The sequence below is a fragment of the Diadema setosum genome, chromosome 6 (genome assembly GCF_964275005.1).
Source record: "Diadema setosum chromosome 6, eeDiaSeto1, whole genome shotgun sequence".
Classification (NCBI taxonomy): Eukaryota; Metazoa; Echinodermata; class Echinoidea; order Diadematoida; family Diadematidae; genus Diadema; species Diadema setosum.
The window spans coordinates 35,658,592-35,676,561 of record NC_092690.1 but is presented as its reverse complement, the minus strand read 5'-3'; the positions used below and the strand labels follow the sequence as shown (position 1 = coordinate 35,676,561).

Below are 17,970 nucleotides of genomic sequence, written 5' to 3'. Positions count from 1 at the left end.
CATGTATTAATAGTTAATGTATACGCCGTGATACCCCCCCCCCCCCGTTTTGTGAATGAGGTATGTCAAGTGCTCTTTTATTATGCTACAAATAGATTTTCCTCAAACTTTCACTGATGCGTTCTAGTGATGTTGCTGCTTTCACTTAATCCACGTCCACACTTACATTTTTGTTTCCTTTCATCCCAGCGAAGGATACTCACTTTGCCCCAAAACGTCAACCCACCGAGCAACTATTCAGTCCTTAGATCTTTGGCTTCCTTGTTCATCTCTTGTTAGAGCTGCCTAGACAACAATGTAAATGAAGTATGCTAGAAGAAACAAAATGAAATGTAATTGTTTATTTTTTTATCTTTTTTCTCGTAGTCTGCACTCTGCAGACTAGTGACGCTTACGTGGATTCACTGTTTTCAGTTACGGTTATTCGAAAAAAAAAATCCTTGCCATTATCATGAAAAAGTAAGAAACCATATCAATTGATGCAAACACTTTACATGCCAACTGTCATGCTTCCAGTCGCACAGCAGCCACGTTTCTCCCGTGGAGCCACTCATGTTAACCACATTCGTCGGCCCCACATCCTCCCAGGGGGTCAGGCTCATGCTGATACGGGGCAAGGCTTCGGCAACACAATCTATTCATGCAGTTGAATGCCGTTTTTTTTTTCTTTTTGTTCCCTAATTCCTTAATCTCGGTCATCGTTGTAGCTGTGATCACTACTCTGTCTTTGTCACACCCGAGGTCGAGATAATCTTTGGCCATTTGCAGCAATTGCAATAGCAAATTTAAAAACTTCCTTATATGTGAATTAACTCCCCCTTACACTCTTGCAACTACTACGTCAGCGTGATGATTTGATGTCCATCTAATGACATCTTGAATTGGGTAGTTGAATTTCATACGTATTCAGTGGCTGTGAAAGGGGTGAAATAATTAGTGTTGTTTTAACGTTATTTTTTTTTCATTTCAATACTTGTATGTTTTGCTTTTTGATGAATGTTAAGCTATATTTCTTCTTCTTCTTCTTCTTCTTTTTTAAAATGACAGTGATAAAAAATATAAGGCAACAATTTTAGATCTTAATATTGCAACGTACCATATGAAATAATATCACATTTCACCACGAAAACAACAAAACTTCACATGATCAGATTTACTAGACGACTAGTAATAGGGAAAATGTGTCATCCTAGATTTTTTTTTTCTTTCTCCTAAAAATGCAATGCTTCTCCTTTGGAATCATAAAACGGATTTAAAAAAAAAATAAATATTTCTGCAGTGTTTTCTTTCCCCCCTCACTTTCTATCTTTTTATCACTTTCTTTCTTTCTTTCTTTTTTTTTTGGGGGGGGGACTGACGTAGACCCTCTCGGTTTTGGATTCGGCGCATTTCTTACAACCCTTTATACCCTCTTCCGTTGAAACGTTAAAAACTCTAGAAAAGATAATCCTATAGCAATTTATGTCAGTATAGCTCATGAATGTAATGTACATACTGTATGGACAGAATTTCATACTCCCGTCATACTGATCGTTGTTTTTTCTCTCTTTTTTTTTTTTTGGTTTGATTTTTATGGATTGATTGAGTGATTTATTTTATTTTATTCTATTACTATGTATGTATTTATTTATTTATTTTATATCATTTTATTTATTTATAAATTTATTTATTATCATTATTTTATTATCATTATTATTATCATTATTATTATTATAGTTTTTTTTGAGGGGGGGGGGGTACATTCACTGCACAAAATACCTTGGGGTAATCCAGCAACCGCAGCGTTGGTTGGGATATGGCGAAAGTGTCTTAGAGTGCTAGTATATTAGGAGGAGCAAGATGTCATAGCTTAAGGTAATTTGAGGTGATACGAATACTAAGATGTTCATCAAGAAAGAAGACCAAACCTTTGTACAGATTTCTTTTGTAGAAAAAAAAAAAGCAGGATGAAGTACAGCCCTGTTCATCAATACGTCTCTATAATGTTTAATATGATGTATATTCAATCGAATGGTAAAGAGCAACGATTTTGAATCTATTGAAGACCTGAATATAAGAATGACCCAAGTCCAATTTTTGGCCAAATTCAGTTTGACATGGGAAATTGTAGCTTCATGCATGGATTCATCTTGTGTATAAATGATAAATCCTAATTACCCCCGGAAGTGCCTGAAATGAATGAGTTAAATGTTATATCAATGTAAGAATGAAGGACTTGGGTCATTCTTACATTCATATAATAGCGCCCTCTCTCATCCTTCTCTCATCTCTATAGCAGAATAGCATGTATATGAATCAAAGAACGACCCAAGTCCATATGAATCAAAGAACGGCCCAAGTCCACCACACAAAATGGCCTTTTCACAATTAATGTAAATGTTAATTGTCATAATAATATATGTTCTAATTTGTTTATACAATGTTGCCTTCCCATCACAGTTAAATAGAATATTATTGGACAAATAAAAAAAGATATGAAGATTTTTTAGTTTACTCGAAATGGTCTTCCATGGACTTCTTATATTCATATACTCTATTATCAGTATGAATTGAAAGTATGTCTTGGTTTATCCATGAAAGGCAATGTAACAGTAATATAGTTTATGGTTTTAATAATGTCCAAATGACATTATTCATATTTGTTATTTCTTTATTATGTGATAAACAATATTTATGTGTCATAACTCAGAATTCATATCATGCTCGAATGGCATGCCTTGTTCTTCTTTTCTTTACTTCCTTTTGTGCAGTGTCCTAGTTGATCCCTTTTATCTTCTTATTCCTTCTGCTCTCCTTTTGTGTGTTTCTTTCCTTCTCCCCACTCCTTTTCTTTCCCCAATATTCCCTACCTTCTCTCTCTTCATCCCTTTTCCGTGTCTCTCACTCTCCCCTCTTCCATCTTTATTTTATTCCATCTAAAAACGTTTATTTCTCAATGTTTCTCAGTGTTTCTTGATCTTTTCCCCATTTGTGACCGTGCATCCCAAAACGAAAAAAAAAAAAAGTCGCACCCCTTGAATTTACATGGGGACTCAAAAAGGGTGAAATGGGTCAACCGAGTCAATCTTGTTTTTTTTTTTTCATGTTTTCTGAAAGAGCTATCCTTCTCCTCTTCATGCATAATTTTGGGATCATGACATGACATGACACGCTGAATAGAGTGCTATTATTGCCAGAGAAAGCCCTCCGTATCATTTCCAATTCTCCCACTAGTTTACATACAAATGTATTGTTTAACTGTAATAGGTACTAAAATCAACGAATTATTTTTATACAACTTAGGCCAATTTATGTATATGTATGATAACAGTTTACAGCCACCTATCTTTGGTTCTATGTTCCAAACAAAATCAATCATTCCATAATTACCCCACCCGACGCTCTAACGAGTTTCAGTTACCACTTCTTCGAACGATTCTAGCAAAGAATACACTTATTTACACTGGACCTAATTATTGGAATTCCCTGAACCACGATACAAGATCTGCTCCTTCTATATACTCCTTTAAAAGGAGATTGAAGTTTTTTTTTTTCTTTTGCAATCCTGTAATGACGACCCCCAGAATCAGATTAGTTCATAGGCTCAATTATTTTGTTACCCGTCCGCAAAATTGTTACTGCCGTTCTTTTTATTATTGTTACTTTTGCCTAAGCTTTGATTATGATAAGATCTTCTTTAACTTATACCTCGCAGTTGAAGGGTTTGTTGTATATTCTTCTTCTTTTTTTCTTCTTCTCTTTCTTCCTCAAACCTCCGAGGATCGTTGTGTCTATTGCATATTCCTGTCTGTTTTGTTACCTCTTCGTCGCGCTATAGTCTTGTTTCCTGTCGTGTCGTCAAGTCAGTTCTCTTTCCTATAAGTATTCTTGTTGCTGTCCCAGTCTTTTATCATTCTCATTATTTTGTTTGTTATTGTTTTGTGTGTAACTGTTTGTCCGTCTGTCTTTTAGTGGGCTGCTAAACTTTTTATGCCAAAGTTTTCGTGCTGCTTTGTTGCTATATTCAGTCAAATTTTGCATCGAGTTTTTAATACAAGAGGGGCCCACACTCTACAAGCATTGCCTTTTTAGTGGGTCCCTCCGCTTTTTCACACAGTGCATATTGACAATTCTTTCATTTTCGTTACCTCTGCAACAACTGCAATGTATTGATACTGTTAGTTTTTCCCATTATTGTTGTTTTCTTTGTACACATTTACATGCATTGTTTCTGTCACTCAAGAAAGTGAGACTTATGTTTATATTACTTTATTCATTATACATTATACTTTATACATTCGAACTTGAACTTGAACTTGAATAGAAAAGTGTGTTTTGAGCAGTTTTCTACACCCCCCCCCCCTTTTTTTGGGGGGGGGGGGTGGGGTGGGGGGAGTAGAATGATCAGCTATGACTTAGAGACCCCCTTCAATTGCTTGAAATCCTTTGCATACTCTTCTCTTTTAAGTCTAATAACTATTAAAAGGATAATGCTACTGCTTTGAAAGTTGGCATTAATCATGAACAAAATATATCAAAGGGAAGGTGCAGTATAAGTTTGGTAGCAAAGAGAATTTGCCTTTTAACGTTTTGCGTGATACCAAGAAAACATTTTATTGTTTGGTTTTTTTTTGGGGGGGGGTTTAGTGCAGAACATACCATTTTAAGAGGAATTCAAAGTTTATCTAATCAAAATCGGGTTCGGAATATTTGAAACATCCAAAAACAAAGTAAAACAAATCGATCGTAATTAAGTGTGGGTCCCACACTTTATTAGAATCGCTTTTTTTTTTTCAGAACCAATTTTCATCAAATAAACGTTGAATTCCTTATAGAATTGCATGCTCTTTCATATTTCATAAGAGGTTTCTCATTATCTCACAAAAAAGTTAGAAACCTGATTTTAGGTGAATTGAAGAGTTTTATCGCAAAACAAACTAAATCCTTCTTGTTAATTTGAGTTATGTGTGATTACAAACAAAAAAAGAAAAAGCTAGAAACAAAGTAAGATAATAAGAAAATACAGGATATTCTAAATGATAACTTCTCGAATATTCCTTATGTTACAATTAAAGTAGGCCTATTACCTGAAAGGTTTAATTTTGCTCTATCTGATGATGGACTTACTTTGAAATGTTTAAGAATGGCGCTTAGACCATTTTGCAATAGAACTTTTCATGTATATACGCTCGTACAGAGACAAATGGTCAGAGAGATAGAGAAAGAGAGAGAGATACCCACAGCAAAGTAATGCAGTTTGAGACAGCGCAAACAATCAACAGAATGTGACAATTAAGAGATTGCTGGTTAGAAAAATGAGAATCGCCAATCTTAGTTGCGTATCCTTTTACTAGTAAAAATAATAATAAGAACATACATTGATTTGCTTCAGCATGCCCGTCGCCACAATGCGACATATTTCATAATGCCTTTTTCCCCCTCATATTTCATAGTGCCTTTATCTTGTCCCTGTCCCCATCGTCTATAAATTTTAATGTGGACAGTATACAACACACGTTGTTGCATAGCGTCCAAGGCACAGATAATACTTGGACCATGCCACTGAAATGTATGTCTTTAATCACATTTGATGATGAAATCAGCTATTGCCACTGAAAAAAAAAAATACTTAAAACATTGTAAATTTGTCTATGTCTTATGAATGTCTCCCAAATATAAGAGAAACTTAGACCTTCACAATCATTTTCACATTGCAGACTCTCTCGTGGAAGGATCGAGTGCCTATGGGGTCCGTAAATCCGACATCACCGTGTCCATGGAAGTGGAAGAAGGAGAAAAAGTATTGATTCCGTGCAAGATTGACGCAAGTATAGATAATGTCATTTGGGCGACTCCTTGGGAGGGTCGTTATCCTCAAGGTTACTTACTAGTACTCGATCTGACCGTAACTCCACCCGAGAGGTATGGTCCAGGATTTGATGACGGCTCGTTCAACATCACAGACGACTTTTCCTTGGTCATCAATGACATCAAACCTGAAGATGAAAATTTGTACTACTGTAGTATGCACGTCTTTTCAGAGAACCTTATGTTTCAAAATTCAACATTCCTGCACGTTTTCAACAAAGGTATGAAACATTGTTTTTATATGTTTACCTCGGCCAAGGGAGGAGGTTATATTTTCGTTACCGTTGGTTTATTTGTTCGTTCGTTCGGTAGTTTGTTTTTCCGTGTGCAAAATATCTCAAAAAGTACATAACGGATTGGGATGAAACTTGCAGGAAAGATTGAGAATGACACAAGTAACAATCGATTCACTTTTAGTAGCGATCCGAGAATTTGGGGGAATTTATGAAGGATTGTTGTTATTTTGGCAGGTAGGGTCAATGACAGTGACAATGACAATGACAATGACAATGACAATGGTTTTTTTATTTTCTTATGTCACCCAACGTCAGGGTATTGAAGAAAATTGAAACAAACATCGTAACAGATAAAATCAGTTAATTGATACATTAATACATTGTAAATTACATATATATATACAGAAAATTGCATGATATTTACAAAATATACAAAATATACAGAATGGTGCAGGACCCAGAAGAGAGAAAGAGAGTGAGAGAGAGAGAGAGAGAGAAGGAAAAAGAGAAGGAAGACAAACAAAACAGTTAAAAAAAAGCAGGGCAACAATACGCAGATAAAAGCAATTTCAATAATATAAAACAAAACATTGTAAAAAGCTATATTTACATGAACAAAATACAAATAATGATATTAATAATTATTATTTCTTATGGAGCTTCATTATTTCCTTACAAAATTTAGCTAAATTTATCAACTCACTACGATTTTGGGAATTAAATAACTGAGACATCTTTAAAGTGTTTGGTCTTATTCTATAATAGGATTTAATGAATTTATGTCTGGCATTATTCAATGTATGACACTCAAATAAATAGTGAAATTCATCCCCTAGTCTATTAGAATTACATAAATTACACAATCGATCACAATGTTCAATACCAGCATACCTACCCGTTACAATTGGCAATCTGTGGTTGGCGCAGCGAAATTTGGAAAGAAGTTGTCTGAAAATGCAAGGGATTTTTAACAAATATGGATCTAAACATAAATTCGTTTTATAGATTCTGTAATTCGAACAACATGAACTGTTACTTATTTTAGACTGCCAATTCTGTACAAATTCGTCTCTTAATCTAAGTTTTATCGAACACCTAAACCACGAAGAATTTACGTTTTCAAAGTTATTCCTAACAAAAGACATTCCTAACTCGTCTAGTGTATCATAAACTTTCAACAACCATGGTGATGAATATATCTTATAATTATGCAAAAGTGATATGATATTACATACAATAGATGAATATTTTATGTCTTTTCCTGTAATAATCAATGAACTTGGGAGTTCAGGCTGCGCGTATTGAGGTTTGCATGCGCGCACTAAAGTGCGTGCTCTAGTTTCTGCTGGGGAGAGGCGCACCGCGCATCTGAGGGTTTATGACGTACCAAAGACTTCTATATTGGGAAATCGGGCGATTTTTTCAGTGCGTGAAAATCATTGATCTCTATGTAGTTAGGGCATTTTAGAAAATCTCTGGACCATCTGTGGAAAAAAAAAAACAATGCTTACCAATAGCTTTCTTCACCAGTGTGTTCATTAAGGTGTCTACTAACACCTCTCAATTAGTTCCAATCGAATCCTTGTGGAAAATTCTGGGGAGCCAATCAAAGTTGAGCACCGGGGGGGGGGGGCAAAATTGGAAAAAGTGTGTGAGATGTCTAACTAGGGATTTCTGGGGGTCCTGAATCGATTCCAACCATTGGTTTTGAGTAAAAACTACTATATATTTGACCGTAAAATAGGCCACGCCTCCTTTTTGCCTCCGCCGAAATACGTACATATTGGTATTTTTTACGTATCTCATTAGGTTTATATAGTGGGTTTTTAGGGTGCACTGAAAATATTTGTGTGCGATGGGAAGTAGTGGATCCCATTTAATCCTTTTCTGCTGTACATACTTATTAAATGTTTGATTCTCAATAATTTTGAACCAACATCCTTGTGGAAAAAAAAATCTGGGGAGCCAGTTGAACCTATACAGGCAACAAAGGGGGGGGGGGGGAGGGGGTCAAACAATGGGATTTTTTTCCAGTATTAGCGTGTGGGATGTCTAATTAGGGGTTTCTGGGGTGCTGAATGGATTCGAAACATTAGTCTTGAGTAAAAACTACTACCTGACCATTGAAATAGGCCACGCCTACTTTTTGCACCCGCCGAATCATGTATTATTGGTATTTTATACGTATCTCATTGGGTTTATATAGTGAGTTGTTTAGAATGCTGAATTGAGTTCTATCATTGAATTTGAGCTATACCCACTCTAAGAACAGTGTGCAAAACACTGCAACACAAATGTGCAATTGGAAGTAGTCGTTCCCACTTCTCTTACTGCCCTATTATAGTCCAACAGAAATGTATCTCAGTATTAAAACCTTGGTACTTTACCCTACTCCCCGACATCTCCCTCACTGCTCTCATCAGCTGTTTGGTTGATGTTCTGGCAAGAGTTACCATGACATTTGCCGCAAACAGAAATACGCTTGACTCATAGCTTTTTACTACAGCCCCTACGTGTGCTACAGTCCCCTCAAAGTTGCAGCTGACAAACTTCAGAAGATAGTCCGGTGCGATGGGGTCTGTTTAAAGGAAACACAAACCTAAAGAGCAATGTGGATCGAGTGAAAGCAGTAACATCAGTAGAACACATCAGTGACAGTTTGAAGAAAATCGGGCAATCGATGCAAAAGTTATGATTTTTTTTTAAATTTTGGTGTTGGAACTGCTGGGTAAGGAGACTACTAGAGCTTATGACGTATGATTGGACAAAAATAAAAAAAAATATATAAAGGGAACTCAATAAAAGTTCATTTTTCATGAAAATTACACATTCCATCAACTTGATACTGACATTATGTCAGGGGTAGCAATTATTCCCCCTGCTTTCTGAAGGCGGTTAGTCAAGTACTCTTTCATTTTGCTAGAAAAGTGAATTTTTGTGTACTTCTCTTTATATTTTCTTTATATTATTGTCTACTCATACATCATAACCTCTAGTAGTCTCCTCATCCAGCGGTTCCAACACCAACATTTTAAAAATTCATAACTTTTGCATGGATTGTCCGATTTTCCTCAAACTTTCACTGATGTGTTCTACTAATGTTGCTGCTTTCACTCAATCCACCTTGCTCTAGTGTTTATGTTCCCTTTAAGGGACCGGTGCGTAACCTTGGTCACCGAGCTTCCATCCGTACTCCAAAACATCCAATGATGGAGTTCGTAACATTGCCAATCTCTGGTTTGGAGATAAGCTCGTAGAGAATGCTTCGTTGCAGCTTCTGTTGCCGGGGGCAGTTTCTCAGGTTTGATGCTCCCAGCAGCTGCCCGCTTGCTGAAGATGTCAAATGTCAAGTCTCCCAAGTCTTTGGGTGGTTTTCCATGGAACATGAGCTTGAATAATTCACAGCCGGCTTTAATGATATAATCCTTCTTGGATCGGATGTCCAGAAACACATCCATGGCCCTTTCCGCCTTGTTAGTCTCGCAGACCTTGTTGATCATAGTTGATTTGCTGCACCCAGAAATCGCTGACACTGTATTGCTGCCGGAGAAGCTGTGCAAGAAGATCAAATGCTTCGGTATCTCTCTGGGAGGGCCTCCCTGATCTTTGCGATATCATAAGATGTTTCTTTGGCTGTTGTGAGGAAGATGGGGTTGTCTGCAGCATAATGAATCAGCAAAACCATGATGTCGGTGTCCTCAGCCCTCGCCTCAACAGGAGAATCTTTTGCCTCATCTATAGCTGCCCGGACTATAGCAATGTCTGCATCATCGTGGCATTGCTGTACACTGATCTTATTTCTACTGAATGTCTCAGCAAGCAACAGAATAAGCTGGGCCTTGTTGCTCTTGTTGTCGGGGAACTTTTCTCTTGGAACGAGGCTTTTGGTGTCTGGGCGAATCAAAATGTTGTGCATTTGCGCAGCATGCATTCCTTGTTCGTCTCAGGTGATCATGGTCCTTAGCGGAGCTGCCGTGTCCATCAAATACCACAGTGATTTGGAGAAACTGGCTCCACATGAACTTCACAAACTGGAGGTAGCTCTAGGCAATTCCCTTCCAGGTGAGGTTAGCCTCCCACTTGACGTTGTGCAGGAGCTACCCGCCATCAATCACCAGAATCGTTCAGGGGTATATTCAACGGGTTACAAAAATACCTTCTGAAATCTTGCAAGGACAGCCTTGTCTGACTTTTGCAACTTCTGGTCTTTGTCAAATAGAGACATTGGTGTTGGCGTCAACTCAAATCGCAGAGCTTCTTTGGTCTTGACTTCACGCTTACTGATGATAATTAGACGGTTGAAGAGCTTGAGCGAATCAATAACCAGCTTCTTTCCATTGACTTTGGGTCCACTTCTGAGGCTCTCTAATGACTTCACCTTGTGCTTAGTTTCCATTGAATCCAGAACCGTTCGTCCATTCATCTTGGCCTGCATGGCTCTGCCAACCTCCTCTGCCTGATCAGCGTTGACTGAATCCACTGGAGTGCTGCTGAATACTGTTGAAAAGGATACTTTTGAAAAAGATACAGTGAATTTGGTGAGATCTTACCAAATACACTGTGTATAGAAACCATGGAGTCAGATTCTCAGACCACGAGTTGTCAGGTACATGGACTGACATCACGATATAAACTACACTCATGCGTGAGGCCAAGTCTTCAGGCAGTCTAAACAGAGGACACTTCTGGAATGAATCTGCTCACAAGTGTTTGGTTCAGACGCTAAACCACTTCTGCCCCGGAGTCTTATCATGCATTCACCAGGAACTTGAACAAGGTATGAAAAAGCGTGGGGTACCTGACCACATAGACGTCACAAGAGCCCAGATGAAGAATGACGAAGATGCTGTTAGTCGGATGGTTGGAGGAGGTCAACCCCTTCGATGCAACACGGGACAAGAAGACGCTAGTATCCTTTTCAACAGGATTCAGCAGCAGTCCAGTGGACCCAGTAAACGCTGACCAGGAATCGGGCAGAGGAGGTTGGCAGAGCCATGCAGGCCAAGATGAATGGACGAACGGTTCTGGATTCAGTGGAAACTAAGCACAAGGTGAAGTCATTAGAGAGCCTCAGAAGTGGACCCAAAGTCAATGGAAAGAAGCTGGTTATTGACTCACTGAAGTTCTTCAACCGTCTAATCATCAGTGAGCGTGAAGGCAAGATCAAAGAAGCTCTGCGATTAGAGTTGACGCCAACACTAATGTCTCTATTTCACAAAGACCAGAATTGGCGAGAGCCAGACAAGGCTGCCCCAGCAAGGTTTCTTAAGGCATTTGTGGAACCCGTTGAACAACCCCCCTGCACGAGTCTGGTGATTGATGGCGGATGGCTCCCTCACAACGTCAAGTCGGAGGCTAACCTCACCTGGAAGGGCATCTTGTCGAGAACTACCTCCAGTTTGTGAAGTCCATGGGAAGCCATTTTCTCCAAATCATTGTGGTCTTTAATGGATACGGCAGCTCCACTAAGGATCATGATCACCTGGTTTTGCTGATTCATCATGCTGCAGACCACCCCATCTTCCTCACAACAGCCAAATAAACATCTTATGCTATTGCAAAGATCAGGGAGGCCCTCCTAGAGTGATCGATACCGGAAGTATTTGATCTTCTTGCACAGCTTCTCCGGCTGCGATACAGATTCAGCGATTTCTGGGTTCAGCAAATCAACTTTGATACACAAGCTCTGCGAGACTGGCAAGGCGGAAAGGGTCATGGATGTGTTTCTGGACATCCAAGCCAATAAAGATGATATCATTAAAGCCGGCTGAGAATTATTCAAGCTCACGTTCCATGGAAAACCACCCAAAGACTTGGGAGACTTGACATTTGACATCTTCAGCAAGCGGGCTGCTGCTGGGAGCATCAAACCTGAGAAATTGCCCCCGACAACAGAAGCTGCAGCGCAGCATTCTCTAAGAGCTTAGCTTAGTCAGAGATTGAATAATGTTGCAAACTCCATCATTGGATGTCTTGGAGTAGGGATGGAAGCTCGGTGACCAAGGTTATGCACCGGTCCCTTCAACAGACCCCATCACACCGGACTTCTGAAGTTTGTCAGCTGCAACTGTGAGGGGAGTGTAGCATACTTAGGTGCTGTTGTAAAAATCAACCAAACAGCTGATGAGAGCAGTTAGGGAGATGTCGGGGAATAGGGTGAAATACCAAGGTTTTAATATTGAGATACATTTCTGTTGGATTATAATGGGGCATAACGGAAGTAAGAGAAGTGGAAACGACTACTTCCAATTGCACATTTATGTTGCAGTGTTTTGCAGACTGTTTTTAGGGTGGTTATAGCTCCAATCCAATGATATAACTCAATTCTTCATTCTAAAAACTCACTATAATTATAAACCCACTGAGATACGCTAATACCGAACAAAAAAATACCCATTGTTTAACACCCCCCCCCCCCTTGTTGCCTAGGTTAAACTGGCTCGCCATGATCGCCATGTTCATCAGTACTCTATAATACTACGGGTACCAAACGAGGCCTTACTGAGCAGACAGGAGAGTGCGTGCTAATCCTGTACAAAACAAATGGACAGCGCGCGGTCCTCAAGCCTACTAGTATACGCACATCACCTCAGTTGCTGAGACGCGCGGTCTTTGAAGTTTTTGTTGTTGTTTATCAATTGTCTTTGATTGTTTTTAGAGGTGCTTGAGAGGCGCACACTAATTTTGCATGCGCGCCAAAGAGGTTTTTGATGCGCGTGTTGTAACAACTAACTCGGACCATTACTGCGAGTAGCCAGAACGCTACAATGTAGTTTATACAGGCCGCTCCCGTATGCATAGTACTGTACAATCCAGAGGGAAAACCAGTACAACTCATCCCGCCGTCAAGTAAAGCGAGGCCGAGTTATCCCCGAGTCCGAGTCTAGCCTGACCCCGTTCGGGTAAGTTCCGAGACTGAATGTTTTTGGTTAATATTTCCCATTTTCGTCCTTACCCATCGAATATCTTGTTATTACAGCGTTATTCCGCACATTTCCTAGGCATACGTTCACATTTTGGAGCAAAATTTGACAACTTTTGCAGGCATACCAGAACTTTGTTTGGGCTTTAAGAACTTTGGTTTACCAACGAGAAACATAAAATGTCTCGCAATATACCTTGGCAGTTTTGAGTTCAACGATGTTCATTATTACAAAAGTACAATAGTGAAAGGATAATGATGTGTCTCATTATCCGTGCTAATACTGCAGAATAAATGAGTTTCGTCAGGGGCAAAATATCCAGAGGATGGCCGTAATCTGGCAGAACTGCGTATCTCCTTTAACACATTACGCCAGAAATCGGGTTTAAAGATTCAATGTTACACCTTTCTAAACTGAGATACGATGAGTTGCATTTTTCCTCTTTTCTTGGAGATAATTGGTCTAAAGAATTTATTTCCAGCAAAAAAAAAAAAATAATAAAAATAAATACAATTTGACCTTTTTAAGTAGTAAAAATTACCAATTTAAAAAACTTACGCAGTTCTGCCAGATTAATCGTCGCCAAATTTTTGCGATCGTAATCTGGCAGAACTGCGTATTTCTGGTCACGTGCCAGGGTTGATCAGCCAGAACTGCGTAAGTCTTTGGCCATGCGGGGGGTTTTTCAGGCAGAACTGCGTATCTCTAGGAGATACGCAGTTCTGCCTGATAAGCACGTGTTTCATCAGGCAGAACTACGTATCTCTTTTCGTCGTCAACCACGTGCTTATCAGCCAGAACTACGTATCTCGGTCTATTTTCTGCGGGTTGTCTATTCGGCTTTTACCATCCACCCCCTTACTATTCAGCGGATGCAATGTCAAAACAATGAATATTTTAGATCGAGTACAATTTTTTTGAAATATTTGTGTTGTATAAACTCATCATTATTGATTCACATTTAATTTCATTTTATCCATTCATTTGTAATACTTTGTATGTGGAAAATAACTTGCTTTCCCGAAATTTGTCAGTCTGTGTTCATGTTTCAGTATTATCCAGCGGCACAAGAAGTACTGCTACATCAAAAACCTGGCTGCTGCTTGGGTTATTGTCGATCTCATAAAGCATTGCATTTGGATTAAGAATAATATTAGACTAGGTTCTAGATGTTAAGCTATATTGTTCATCAAGACTACAGGTACTACATTGTAGACCGTCTAGACCGTAGTCTATTCAGGCCTAACGATACACTTGACATCTAGAGACTAGTAGAGCGGTACGTAGGAATCTGCATACGATAGGCCTACTGATCTCATCATTATCCTACTCTATGCCCAAAGTAAGAGTATTCCTAGACCCTTTTGGCTGAAGGCCTAAACTCTTTTAAATTAAAGAAAACTAGGAGCTAGGCCTGACTAAAAGATTATTTACAGCTTTATTAGAAAAAAAGAATAGTCCCTAACGTTAGGTCTCGTTTGTGTCGACTCCTACTGTAGGCCTACTACTACAGTACTAACGTTAGGGTAGTAGTGTTCTAACGGTTACTATCTACGCAGGCCTAAAACGTACGAGAACTCTCGAACTCTTTCTACTCGGTTGTCTATGTCTATGTAACATCCAGACGTCTATTTTCGGGCGTCATTATAACAGACTAGTAATATCAATGAAAATTAGTTTCTAGATTTTATAGTCTAAACTCTAGATCTAGACTCTATATCCAGGTAGGGGCTAAATCTACAGCTAGACTGTCTACTGGGGATCTACGCCTAGTACTAATGTTATAGTAGATCTAAGAACAATGTAAAGCATAACCTGCCTATCTAATGACTAACGGTAAGTCTATATAAAGTCTATAGGCTGTAGAATTCTAATGTCTAATAATAGTTGGGCCTAGTAATGACGAATGTATAGACCACAGATCTAAATCTAAGTTTCAGATCTATTTCTAGGGATAAAATGGATATAATTTAGCGTTTAACCTGTAGATTCTAGATTCTTCATATTACAGACTTAAAGAATGTCTATGCCTAATCAAATCTAGAAAAATAGAAAACTGAGTAAAGACAGAATAACCGGCGATTCAGCCAAGTAACGGTAGGCCCCATTAGTCTAGAGGTAGACCCCTACTGCACAACTCTACTGGGAGTACCGGTACGGCACCGGTATCAAAAAGTAAACTTGTAAAAGTTAAAGTGGGAGTAGTGTCCACTTCACAGCGTAAAATACTTACTGACTACGCCAGGCTGACGATGGACTGGATTCAGGTAGATTTATACAGGTGTATGCCTTGTAGTTGTTTCCATCAGCGTCGAGTCAAGGTCGTGGGGGTCAATTGTCACCTGATATAGAGTTTGATGTGTCAGTCAGGTGACCCCCTAGTCAGGTTAAAGTCACAGTCCGGGTCTGGTTAAGGTCGTGAGGTACAGTAGATAGGAGGGGAAGTTAAAACCAACCACCCCCCCCCCCTAACCAAATCCCACTACCGTCTCCCCCGTTTTATTAAATAGGAGGAGCCCCCGTACTGTGATTAACAAACCCAAATTAAATCCCATAAAAATCACCTTTCACTATGCCTACGTAAAACATCCCAAAAAACAGGGAGAAATCACGTCCAACCGTGGACAACTGTAAAAACAGTTAAGAATTTGTAAACACTGGGAACAAAATGTCCCTATTCAACGTTAAAAGAACACTGGCTTAGGCAACAACAATGACCCAAATGTTCAACAATAATGAAACATTTTAATCACACCTATTGATTTTTAATTGTCATCCCGGAATATGATTCAGTCCCCTGGTTTTTTTTTTCTTTGCTTGCAAACTCTAACAATAATTGGAGACCAAGGTCCCCTAGGCATCCAGAGGTTTTCCCTACACTATAAAAACCAAATTTGCTCTAAAAATATTATCCAAAATATAACGGGGATTACCTGATTATTTCTGCCACAAATGCAATTAAGCATGTGCAAAATTGTCCCCCATAGGAAATGGAATACAAACAATAACACAATAAATACCTCTGGAACCGACTTCCACTTAATTGGAGGCCTATATGCATAGCACCTCTGGTATCTGCCGCCAGGTTAGCGGGGTCCAGACAATGGGAGGGCATTGTCCTAGCTGGTGGCATCAATGCCCTGTGCCACCTGCTCCTGCTTACCCCTGCCACCAACACAACTCTAGCAAAAGCTGACTTAGTGGGACACCCGCCGAGGAATTTCACTATTCAGCTCCCATACGGGAAACCGTTGTGTTTAAATTGAAGTAGGCATGTGGAAACGCCTTCCTCCACGCCACTGCTTCAGTTGCAGCCCGCTGGCAGCAATGGATGTGGACACACTGGTGATGGGAGCAATGCTCTAGCTGCCCATACCAATTCAGTGGAATTGGTGACTGTGGGATCCACACACCCAGTAGAAGGATCCAATTCTGGAGTCCTTCTTGGGCTATGAAGGTCTTGGGCGGACATGATGATCCATCCCCGCCTCCCAAGATTGCATTGGTTCTGGAGTCGCACACTGGTACTTGGATGCGATCCAACGTCAGTGCTGTGACATGCAGGACTTGTCGCATAATCCCCGTCACCTCCCACCTGGGTCCCACACCATTCTTGTTTTATCCCTCGGCTCTATGCCAGTGGATATCCATTCTTGAGGAGTTGCAAGGTTTGCATCTCCCTTCTGCGTGTCCTTCCACCTCTCCCATGGCAATTGAATGGTATTGGGAGGGTCGTCTGGAACCGACAGAAGAACTTCACTCGGGTAAGCAGGAGTGGTTCCCAACTTATCAGGCTCAGAGTTCTGATCGGGGTTTCCACAGTCTTCATCACGCGGTTCCTCCTCGGTGGATCCATCAGGGTTAAGACACTCCTGCTTCTCCTCCATTGCGAGTGAAATGAAATTGCCAGTCAAATAACTTGAGCTGGCATCTTCTTCCTTATTTTTAGCAAGAGCTGTATTGTTTAACTTTTCTATGAATTCCGTGAACTCGCGAAAATAATCCAACAGCTCTGAGTCCTTTGTAGACCTATCCTTCGAGGAGCGAGATTGATTCACAACCCTCGACTCCTGAGCTTGGGGGAAAGCAACCTTGTTCTCTTTAGGTGCCATATCCCCTAGCCTCTCTAATCCTTCTTGGGACTGGCCAACTCCTGCTCGGGCCAGGGAGTGGCCTCCTCCTCTGGCCCGCTGTCGTTTGACAGCTCCTCCTCGTGGGGAACCACTTGCTTGTCAATCTCCAGACAGTCTCGTTTGAAGTGACCAAATTTCCCGCAAAGGTAGCACGGATTGCAGTATGGGTCAGCTGTATATGTGGGGGTAGATGGACTGCGCAAGAGCGCTTTGGCTACCTTTGCTGACAGCTGATTTACAGTGTCCTGGAGAGAAACAAACTTCTGCTCTAGGCTCTGTATTCGCTGCCCCACACTTGGCGTCGGTCCCTCAGGTGTGGCATGCTGCTCGATCTCCACCTTATCAAGCTCACCAGAACATTGACAAGGAGACCTTGGACAAACATCTACCTGGCGGACACCGGCCTCTGCAAGCTGGGAAGTATCCCAATGTACAGAAGCACTGCACACTTCCCTATGACTGCGAATTCCTTGAGAACCCTGTCCCAATACCGCTTGTCGGGAGTATACCAACCAGGTGACTAACTCCAATGCAGCTTCCACTGTCTTGGGTTTCGAACTAAGAGCAGACAAGCCTACCTCCTGTTTGCGACAACCCTGACAAAAACGGACAACAGCTTGGCGCTGGACGAGGGGCTCTGGTACTCCTGGAAATGCTTTATTAAGCAAGAGAAACCACTATCCTTGACCATTCTAAGGTGGTTTCATCCTCAGACTGTTTGGAACGGGAGAATTCCATCTGGACCACTTCAGGTGGATCGGTAGCACCAAACTGCTTCTCCATGCACAGCACCAATTCCTGGTAACTAGCAAGAGGGTTTCTCTCAAGGAG

The 17,970-nt window shown here is 40.2% G+C and overlaps 1 long non-coding RNA gene across 1 annotated transcript; it reads right to left on the bottom strand.

Moving 5' to 3' along the window:
* Positions 1 to 203: 203 nt before the first annotated feature.
* Positions 204 to 15,421, bottom strand: LOC140230276 (uncharacterized). The gene is made up of 4 exons (XR_011901378.1): positions 15,240 to 15,421; positions 6,979 to 7,031; positions 5,868 to 5,975; positions 204 to 285 (listed from the first exon to the last, which is right to left on the bottom strand). It is a non-coding gene; the product is annotated as an uncharacterized lncRNA (long non-coding RNA).
* Positions 15,422 to 17,970: the final 2,549 nt, after the last annotated feature.